This window comes from Triticum dicoccoides, chromosome 2B, assembly GCF_002162155.2.
Source record: "Triticum dicoccoides isolate Atlit2015 ecotype Zavitan chromosome 2B, WEW_v2.0, whole genome shotgun sequence".
In the NCBI taxonomy this organism is placed as follows: domain Eukaryota; kingdom Viridiplantae; phylum Streptophyta; class Magnoliopsida; order Poales; family Poaceae; genus Triticum; species Triticum dicoccoides.
Window position 1 is genome coordinate 197,973,860 of NC_041383.1, and position 11,601 is coordinate 197,985,460.

Here is an 11,601-nt window from a genome sequence, read left to right on the forward strand (position 1 = left end):
GACGATGGCGGCGAGCTCCGCTCGGTGGTGTGCGCGAGAGGGAAACAGAGGAGGGAATGGGGTCCAGGGGGAGAGAGGGGAGGTGCAGGGGGCGAGGGCGTCTCCGTGGCGTCGCGAGGGAGTCGGAGAGGCTGCCACGGCGAAGCAGGAGGTGGCCGGCGCTCTTCGGGCGCGCGCCACGCCTCGCCTCTGCCTACTGGCAGAGGAAGAAGAGGACAAGGGGGGGGGGAGGAGGTGGGCTGGGCCGCGCTGGGCCGCGGGAGAAGCTGGGCCAGGCAGGTAAGTGGCCCAGGTAAGCCTCTCTCCCCTTTTTTCTATTTTGTTTCTCTTTTCTATTTTTGTTTTTATTTATTGTTTTCTATTTTGTTCTGTTTTGTTTTAGTTTAGTAAAATACTAAACCATTTTAATAAATTCTGTAGTTTAATATGTGGCTTACTAAAATATATACAAAGCCACTCACAAACTTCCAGAATTATTTGGAGTCATATTTAATATATATTAAATATAAATCCAAAGCAAATAGTTATTGGATTAATTCAAATGGCCAAAATAAATATCTCTGTGACTCCAAAAATATTGGTTTAAATTTTACCTCTCACCAATATTTCCATGGAATAACAGGAACATTTTCTTGGACTCATTTGATGAAATTTAAATGTTGGTTATTTTTAGAGGTCTTCTGAGGCTTTGAAAATTCCTCAATTCAATTTCATTTGAATTTAAACATGATGCTCACATGAGGTCTAGCCTAGTGCATTATCAGAAGCTAGGGATGTGACAACTCACCCCCACTAAACAAGAATCTCGTCTCGAGATTCAAGCGTAGGGTAGGCTGAAGGGGAAACGCAAACTAGTATAATCTTCACGATCCCGGTTGTACTTCAAATGAACGTTGATTTGAACACCATCTTTGTCTTGTCGTCTTGCTCTGAGAACTCCAGCTAATCATGACAAGAAGAGGAAAGGAAAACTCTGGAAGGATCGGTCTTCTCGAATATCGAACAACTCAGGATTAACTCCCGGAATGAGACATAGAACCATCTCTTGGGTTGAGACACGAGATACATATCAAGAGGGGTGGAAGAAACGGATGACGAAGGTTCACTAGGTGGACAATAATTCCACACTTAAGAAGGTGGTAAACGATCGTCAACGTAGCGAGGAGTTAAGTTGCCATGATACCACAACGAGACACCTTCGGAACCGTGACTCGTAGATATCTCCCCTTAAGTGGCAAAAAGAATTACCTTTGATATAGAGATCATTGAGACTCTCTATATCAGCCTAAGGCAAATCACAGCAATCGATTGGCGGGGTCGGTAGAATGGCATACTCAGACTTGGATGATGTGGATTACCTTGTTGAAGACAACGTAATGGATGAATTTGCTTACCACCGGAAATGGAAGAGACCCATGGTAGAATGGCACATTGACGGTGCAAGCTGGGAACAAAATGCAAATGCTGGGAATGATTCTGGTAACTGGGGAAGAACCCAACAATAGAGAGTGAATTCACTGTTTGAGTAGGTCATAGCATTGCCGAGGAAACTGAGAGCAAACCCAGTTAGTGCCGATGATAACACGTAGCGCTTGTGCGTGCTCTCAAGAACTTGAGCATTTCCACAATCATCAAGATTCTACCAATATCCGTGTCAAGGATCCTGGCAACACAGCTTGCTACCATGACGAATGATGATGGATGATGCAGATGCAAAGGAAGATAATACTTTCTCAGATTTCACCCTTGGCAGGGCCAGGGAAATAAAATCTGGATGATCGACCGAGAGACATTTAGCACTCCGCTTCTAATGTTCTCCTTGATGTGCTAGTGTAACCCATTCATAGAAATGATCTGGTATCTAGAACATCAAGTAAAGGTCGGACTTCGGGAACACAAAATCCATAGGGGCAACTAGGGAGTAAACCCTACGAAATCCCTATGGGGAGGTGGCCAACTTCCTCAATCAAGATATTATAATAACAGGTCTTCCGGCTGGGTGTGTTGGCCACGACATCCACTTTACCGGTTTTCGAGGGACCGATATTATAGTTCTTGGGAAATGTTCCAAACCATCATATCTGCCTGAGATTCAGATCTGGTTGGTGTCAGGATATTCCAGACTCATCGAGTCTAGGAAGAAAAATGAAAGTTTGCAACGCAAATCGACGAGATGACGTTGCGGGATTCTCGGGAGATGAACTACGATAGCAAGCTCCAAAACATGAGCTGGTTCTGCTACAAACATGTGAACACGTTGTCCTAGACAAAACATTATCACATGGTAGTCTTACAACAAAACACTACCGAGTTCAGGTGGGGAACCATAATCGAGGACATTGAAGTCCTTGCATAAGGCATGCTCTTAAGAAGGAACTTCTTCTCCTTGAACAAATCAATCAGTGGCTTGGTGTGCTCGGAACACATATGGAATGAAGGTTGCAAGTCTCCAGACCACAGAATACTTCGCACGTATGCATGACTGACTTGGGATGATTCCAGAGAAAGCAAAACTAACTTTCTCAAATCCACGGCGGCAACTTTCACCAAATGCACGTGTATAAGAGGAAGTCACTCCTTTCATCAAACAAATACTTCATGAGTTAGCATGAAGAAATGCTTTCAAAAGTTTCCAACACTAGCTTAATGTTCAACAAAATCATGGGGAAGATAAGAATGTTGTCAATGGGCTCAACAACAACTCATCGGAATTTCCATATCACTGGACTTCCACCATCGTGTGAACACGGTGATAGCATTGGTCAGACCAAAGATGTAATGGTGTATGCTCGAGGGATCAACCACGAATAAGACAACATTACGAGCATCATTGGTACTGATTTGATTTGACGATAGCCCACACTCAAATCAAAGGATTGATAAGACAATAGGTCCAACAACTGATCACAGGGACCAATCGATGAAGATATCATCTTTCTTCAACACACACTACACAAGAATATCCCTTTGGAACGAACTAAGTCAGGCAAGCTTTTATCTTCCAACCCTCCAAGTTGTCGTGTAGCTTAACCAACTAGCTCAGGGATATCTAACACCGATTCTTGGAGAGAAGGTGGTTCACAAGAAACCAACTTGATCACGAGCTCAACATAGCGGTCAGGTGACAACCTGGTAATACTTCTGAGAAGATCTTCGGAAAATCACGAAGCACCGATATGTTGCAAGGCTCGAGAACAATCTTGCTTTTGAGGGCAAGACGATATGATCAAATGAGTGAGGACTTGACAAGATCCTAACTCATCGATCGAAGGGTGCACCGGAAATAAGGACTAGATAGCACGATCAGTCTTAGAATGATGATTCAAGAACCAACAGGCTAAGAATGAAATTATTGTCCTTTAACTACCAAACAACGAGGTTGCTGGGAGTATGGATTTCACACATCACAATTCGTTTGTCGGCATTCCGGTTACAATAACACAGGAACCGAGGAATGAACAATGATGGCAAGAAGTATCACTGTACCAAGAGTTCATAGGATGGTGTGCAATTCCTATAACAATCTCGATATAAAATATGTAATACTCCAAGGTAGAGCAGAACCAAAAGCTGGATTGGCATTTGATCTGCGGAATACAACTACTTTGACCCAATCCTAGATATGGAAGAGGTACTGGAGTTTGTTTCTCCTAGTCATTCCGGAATAGAATGGCTTGACAGACCACAAGAGTCATAGGCATCGATGAACGAACGCACGCATACTCTTGACTATCAATTGATAGACGAAAGTCAGAATGCAACTAAAGAGAGACAACTCAAAGGAACATATAACTTTCTGAGTTGTGGATACATGGGTTGGTATGCCGAACAAAGTTCAACATAATTCTTCCGGATAACCCATGCAGAAAGGTTGAGCTGGCAGAGTCACAATATAGCATGGAGAACTCCTAGAGGGCCTGTTGTGATCTTTTGATCCAACAAACTTCTGCCATAATGGTTCATGGTATTTGGAAGAACGATATACCACGGACCTCGAGGACTATCGCAAAGGTTACTAATATCCTAAAGGAACTAGCAAACACTATCAACATGAGGTAAGTAGAGTGAATCTCGGGTTCAAAACCCAGGAGTAGAATACCTATTACTAAGTAGCATCACGGGATGCTTTCGAGAATGATGGCCAGAATCATCACACTGGGAACACAAATCATGGCTAAATTACTAGATGATCCCCTAAGACACCTAGGGTCATAATAATAATTCCAACATAAATGCCAAGGCAATAGAATACCTCAACTCAACAATTAGTGTGATTGAGCTAGCATAAAGGAACATCGAAACCAGAGGGAAAGGATTTTGCAAATGCATCAGACTATTTAGAAACCTGGAATGACTCGGACAGCATAACGGCTGTAAATGCTCAGAAAAGATTTGAGACATTCACAAAAATGGTGGCATAACCACTCAGAAGCACAATATCAAGGTTCCGAGATCAACAATTAACATACGGAAGTAGTAGGAACTGAACTCAAGCGTAAATCCAACAATCTTATAAGTCTACGGATTAGTAACACGTGATCCTGATAGAAAGAAGAGATAGCCTAGTTCTTAATCCCCGCAGGAAAGATAAGATGACTCAGATCAGAAGGCATAAGGTATAAGAAGTAAAAAGAGCCTTACGTTCCATCCCACAATCAATTCCCTTACATAACTAAAGAATTTCTAGACTCAACTTCGACCAGTTTGGCTTGGTAATCCTACAGGCAGTCAAGCTCTGATACCAACGCTGTCAGGACCCCGACTCGATGTCACATTGATCTAGCCGGTAACACCTCATATCACTTTGCGGCCTCACGCACGGTATCCCCACGGGTGTCGCCTTACCTTTGCCCGGGTCCGTTTGCGCCTTTTGGCTCACGTATATGATAGTGTCGCTAGCATCCATATGATAAGGAGCCCGGGCTGACATGACTAGTCGTAAACCCAAAGTGGCACAGACTTACAGGGACAGGCATCCATGACCCAGCTTCGAATGTGTCGGTCATCAGCAAGTGGGTCCGGGCTGTAGCACTGGGCTAGCAGGACTCCGGTAAACCGGGCTGTAGCGGGCTAACAGGACTCCGGTACTCAAAGCGTGACATTTCCCCGAAGGGACAGACACAGGAACGAAGAAGGACACATGCCGGCCAGCCTAAGTGTTCCGGAGCAGTAGCAAGCTACCATGGCTCGGTGGAAACACTAGGAGACATTTCCCGGTAAGAGAGGCTACTAAAGATAAACAACTAGATGGTCAGATCCCACACATACCAAGCATTTCAATAGCATACACACAATATGCTCGATATGTGCAAATACAACATGGTATCACAACATGACTCTACGACTCAAGTAATTTATTCAATAGGCTCCGAGGAGCGAGATATTACAAACATGGGTCTCATGACCCAACAATCAGAGCATACAAGTCAAAGCACAAGCGGAAGCTATCATGTCTGAGTACAGACATCTATAAATGAAAAAGGCTGAGAAGCCTGACTATCTATCAGATCCTGCCGAGGGCACAAGATCGTAGCTGAGGTATCAAGCTAAACGTCGAAGTCCACGCGAAACTACTAGTGAGACCGAAGTCTCTCTGCAAAAACATAAAATAGGCAAACGTGAGTACAAATGTACCTAGCAAGACTTACATCAGATCTAACTACATATGCATCATCATCAACAAAGGGGTGGTGGGGTTTAACTGCAGCAAGCCAGCTTTGACTCGGTGGCTATCCTGAACTACGACTGCAAGTAACTCTTTTGAGGTGGCGCACACGAGTCCACATATTCACCATATCAATACACCACTATGGATCCGCCCCCGTCTCCCTACGAGAACGCCATCCATAGCACTCACGCTTATCTTGCGTATTTTAAGGTATCCACTTTCACTTGTCTATGAACTGATATAAGCAACCCAGAAGTCCTTTTCCGCGGACACGGCTATTCGAATAGATGATGTTAACCCTGCAGGGGTGTACTTCTTCACACACGCTCTCACCACTTACCGCCGTTTACACGACATGTACTCGGCAACCTTCAAGCGGAAGCCCAACGTGGGTGTCGGCCACGGCCTGCCTAAACACTCGAGTCTCTAGTCCAGGTTTATCGCCTATTCGGGTTCCATCCATGAGGAGATCCGGCCGGAGTTTCGCTCACAGCCCCAAACGATGTGAACAGGGTTCCCGAGACACCAAACGGGCGCCCGGTACACCGTGCCACGTGCCTACCGCATCACAGCCCACCCCTACGGTCAGCGCTGCCCACGGCCTCCAGCATACTACAAACACCAGAAACTACTTTCAACTCCTGGACAGAGGACAAGGGTGATTAAGAAGCCGAGAGGGTCCATTGGTTTCGGGCCCAATGCGTGGTAGTAGCTGAATCATGGATCACAAACACAGAACTCAGTTCCTGAGGACGGCTGCAATGAGACAACCCACCATGTACTCCTACATGGCCTCTCACCGCTACCTTTACCAAATCGTGTTCACACACTTAGCTCACACACAGTAGGACATGTTCACACACCTCTGATTCATCCCCGATGAATCAGACCTGACTCAACTCTAAGCAGTAGCAGGCATGACAAACAAACATGAATGAGTAGGCACAACAGGGCTCAAACAACTCCTACTCATGCTAGTGGGTTTCATCTATTTACTGTGGAATGACAGGTCATGCAAAGGATAAAGGGGTTCAGCTACCGCAGCAAGTAACAGATGAATCGGTGTTGTCCTAATGCATTAAAAGAGAGCAGGAGCGAGAGAGTAGGATTGTATCGGAATGAACATAGGGGTTTTGCTTGCCTGGCACTTCTGAAGATAGCATAGCTCTTCATCGGTGTCATCGATCACATCATCGGTATCACGTCTATCGAGAGGGGACAATTACCGGCAAATACAGAAAAGACACGATCAATGCAATGCACAATATGATGCATGCTATGACATGGCAATTTGAATGTGTTTTGGGCTAATGCACCTAAAACCAGATTAAATAAAGTTGGTTTGAATCCAAGATTCAAATTCAAACTCCATATGTGGTTATTTAAATGTCATTCACTTCATTTGCTCTAAACAGTAGTGATAAGTTGTTCTAACATGCATGAAAATGGTACAGATGGATTCCTTGAATTTTTCTGATAATTTTTTATATATAAATTATTTAATTTGGAGTTACGGTTAATTTTCTATGAATTTTGGAAGTTTTAGGCATTTTTCTGGAATTTCAGAATTAAATTAAATCCAGAAAGCATTACTGCGTCAGCATGACGTTGGCATGACGTCAGTAAGTCAACAGGGGCCGGCTCGGGTCAAACCTGACGTGTGGGGTCCACACGTCAGTGACACAGGGGCTAATCCCGCGTTGACCCGGGCTTTGACCCACTACGGGGCCCACTGTCAGTGGCTGTGGGGGGGTGTTTAGGCGTCATTAGTGTTAATTAGGCGTGCCACGTCGGCAGTCGCCGGAGTTCGGCCGGCGACGACCAAAACTGCGGCGGGAGCTCGCCGGAGTGGCGCTGCGAGGGGTTTTGGGCCAAGCCAAGGGCACCAGAGGGTTGCCCTTGCTTGCGCGCATCCAAAGGAGGCATGCGGGAGGCGCGGGGTGGCCGGAGCTCGCCGGAGTGGGGGCCGCGGCGGCTGCCGGAGCTCGGGTTTGGGCGGAGCGAGGTTACGGGGCGCTAGGGGGCTGGCTGAGGGGCTATGCGGACTCCTGGGGCAGCTAGGAGCACGCTAGGCTCGTCGGACTGGCCGCAGCAGCGCGTCAGTGCCATGCCCGGCGTCCATGGCGGACGGCGGCGCTCGGGAATGTGGCCGGGGTGCTACGGCACGGGAACGAACAAAATGGAGGAGGGGAAACGGAGTGGAGCTCACAGGGGTTGCGACGGTGGCCTCGGGGAGCTCGGGGAGGCACCGGAGCCGACGAATTTGACGAAGATGGCCGGCGGGTCCGAGGTAGAAGACGACATTGATGGCGGCGATGCGGCACGTCCGGGGCCTCGTGGCTCGTTGAGGAGGTAGAGGGAGGACCCACGGAGCTTCCTGGGGCGTCGGTGAGGCTAGGGGTGGCCGGTGGCCATGGGTACGGCGACGATGGCGGCGAGCTCCGCTCGGTGGTGTGCGCGAGAGGGAAACAGAGGAGGGAATGGGGTCCAGGGGGAGAGAGGGGAGGTGCAGGGGCGAGGGCGTCTCCGTGGCGTCGCGAGGGAGTCGGGGAGGCTGCCACGGCGAAGCAGGAGGTGGCCGGCGCTCTTCGGGCGCGCGCCACGCCTCGCCTCTGCCTACTGGCAGAGGAAGAAGAGGACAAGGGGGGGGAAGGAGGTGGGCTGGGCCGCGCTGGGCCGCGGGAGAAGCTGGGCCAGGCAGGTAAGTGGCCCAGGTAAGCCTCTCTCCCCTTTTTTCTATTTTGTTTCTCTTTTCTATTTCTGTTTTTATTTATTGTTTTCTATTTTGTTCTGTTTTGTTTTAGTTTAGTAAAATACTAAACCATTTTAATAAATTCTGTAGTTTAATATGTGGCTTACTAAAATATATACAAAGCCACTCACAAACTTCCAGAATTATTTGGAGTCATATTTAATATATATTAAATATAAATCCAAAGCAAATAGTTATTGGATTAATTCAAATGGCCAAAATAAATATCTCTGTGACTCCAAAAATATTGGTTTAAATTTTACCTCTCACCAATATTTCCATGGAATAACAGGAACATTTTCTTGGACTCATTTGATGAAATTTAAATGTTGGTTATTTTTAGAGGTCTTCTGAGGCTTTGAAAATTCCTCAATTCAATTTCATTTGAATTTAAACATGATGCTCACATGAGGTCTAGCCTAGTGCATTATCAGAAGCTAGGGATGTGACAAAAGATACGGATAACAATATTGTCAAATTGAAGTTATTTCTATTTTCACTTAGAGATTGTGCTAAAGTTTGGTTTTCGTCTTTGCCTAAAAATAGTATTGATTCTTGGAACAAGTGCAAAGATGCTTTTATCTCTAAGTATTTTCCTCCTGCTAAGATCATCACTCTTAGGAACGATATTATGAATTTTAAACAACTTGATCATGAGCATGTTGCCCAATCTTGGGAAAGAATGAAATTGATGCTTCGCAATTGCCCTACTCATGGTTTGAATTTATGGATGATCATACAAAAATTTTATGCCGGATTGAACTTTGCTTCTAGAAATCTTTTAGATTCAGCCGCGGAAGGTACATTTATGGAAATTATGTTAGGAGATGCTACAAAATTGCTTGATAATATTATGGCTAATTATTCTCAATGGCACACCGAAAGATCTTCTAGTAAAAAAGTGCATGCTATAGAAGAAATCAATGTTTTGAGTGAAAAGATGGATGAACTTATGAAGATGTTTGCTACTAAAAATACTTCTCTTGATCCCAATGATATGCACTTGTCTACTTGGATTGAGAATAATAATGAATCTATGGATGTGAATTTTGTTGGTAGGAATAGTTTTGGAAATAACGCGTATAGAGGGAATTTTAATCCTAGGCCTTATCCTAGTAATCCTTCTAATAATTATGGAAATTCCTACAACTACTCTTATGGAAATTTTAATAAGATGCCCTCTGAATTTTATAGTAGTGTTAAAGAGTTTATGAATTCACAAAAGAATTTTAATGCTTTGCTTGAAGAGAAATTGCTTAAAGTTGATGATTTGGCTAGGAACGTTGATAGAATTTCTCTTGAAATTGATTCTTTAAAGCTTAGATCTATTCCTCCTAAGCATGATATCAATGAGTCTCTCAAAGCCATGAGAATTTCCATTGATGAGTGCAAGGAAAGAACCGCTAGGATGCGTGCTTCCAAAGATGCCTTTATTAAAGTGTGTTCTTCCGGTTCCTATGAAAATCAAGATGAAGATCTAAAAGTTATTGATGTGTCCCCCATTAAATCTTTGTTTTGCAATATGAATCTTGATGAAACTGAATATGATCTTCCTTTACCTAGAAGGCGTTCTAAGAATTCGGAGTTTCTAGATCTTGATGATGAAATTGATGAAAGTGGGATTGAAAGAAATAAAAACCTAGATGTTGCTAAACCCACTATTTTGGATCTCAAGGAATTTAATTATGAAAATTGCTCTTTAATTGGTTGTATTTCCTTGTTGCAATCCGTGCTAGATTCTCCTCATGCTTATAGTCAAAATAAGGCCTTTACCGAACACATTGTTGATGCCTTGATGCAATCTTATGAAGAAAAACTTGAGTTGAAAGTTTCTATCCCTAGAAAACTCTATGATGAGTGGGAACCTACTATTAAAATTAAAATTAAAGATTATGAGTTTCATGCTTTGTGTGATTTGGGTGCTAGTGTCTCTACTATTCCCAAAACTTTATTTGATTTGCTAGATTTCCGTGACTTTAATGATTGCTCTCTAAACTTGCATCTTGCGGATTCCACTATTAAAAAGGCTATGGGAAGAATTAATGATGTTCTTATTGTTGCAAATAGGAATTATGTGCCTGTAGATTTTATCGTTCTTGATATAGATTGCAATCCTTCATGTCCTATTATTCTTGGTAGACCTTTCCTTAGAACAATTGGTGCAATCATTGATATGAAGGAAGGGAATATTAGATTCCAATTTCCATTAAAGAAGGGCATGGAACACTTCCCTAGAAATAAAATAAAATTACTATATGAATCTATCATTAGATCCACTTATGGATTGCCTACCAAAGATGGCAATACCTAGATCTATACTTGCTTTTATGCCTAGCTAGGGGCGTTAAACGATAGCGCTTGTTGGGAGGCAACCCAATTTTATTTGTGTTTTTTTTGCTTCTGTTAAGGAATAAATAATCCATCTAGCCTCTGTTTGGATGTGGTTTCATGTTTTAATTAGTGTTTGTGCCAAGTAGAACCTATAGGATAACCTACGATGATAGTTGATTTGATTCTGCTGAAAAACAGAAACTTTGCACGCACGAATATAATTTTGTTAAATCACAGGAACTTGATTTTGAGTTGATTATTTTTTCTGCTTTTCAACAAACAAATTTTCCAGGACTTCCTATTTTGGTAGGATTTTTAGAGTTCCATAAGTTTGCGTTAGTTACAGATTACTACAGACTGTTCTGTTTTTGACAGATTCTGTTTTGCGTGTGTTGTTTGATTATTTTCATGAATCTATGGCTAGTAAAATAGTTGATAATCCATAGAGAAGTTGGAATACAGTAGGTTTAACACCAATATAAATAAAGAATGAGTTCATTACAGTACCTTAAAGTAGTCTTTTGTTTTCTTTCTCTAATGGAGCTCACGAGATTTCTATTGAGTTTTGTGTTGTGAAGTTTTCAAGTTTTGGGTGAATTCTTTTGATGGATTATGGAACAAGGAGTGGCAAGAGCCTAAGCTTGGGGATGCCCATGGCACCCCAAAGATAATCCAAGGACACCAAAAAGTCAAAGCTTGGGGATGCCCCGGAAGGCATCCCCTCTTTCGTCTACTTCCATCGGTAATTTACTTGGAGCTATATTTTTATTCACCACATGATATGTGTTTTGCTTGGAGCGTCTTGTATTATTTGTGTCTTTGCTTGTTAGTTTACCACAATCATCCTTGT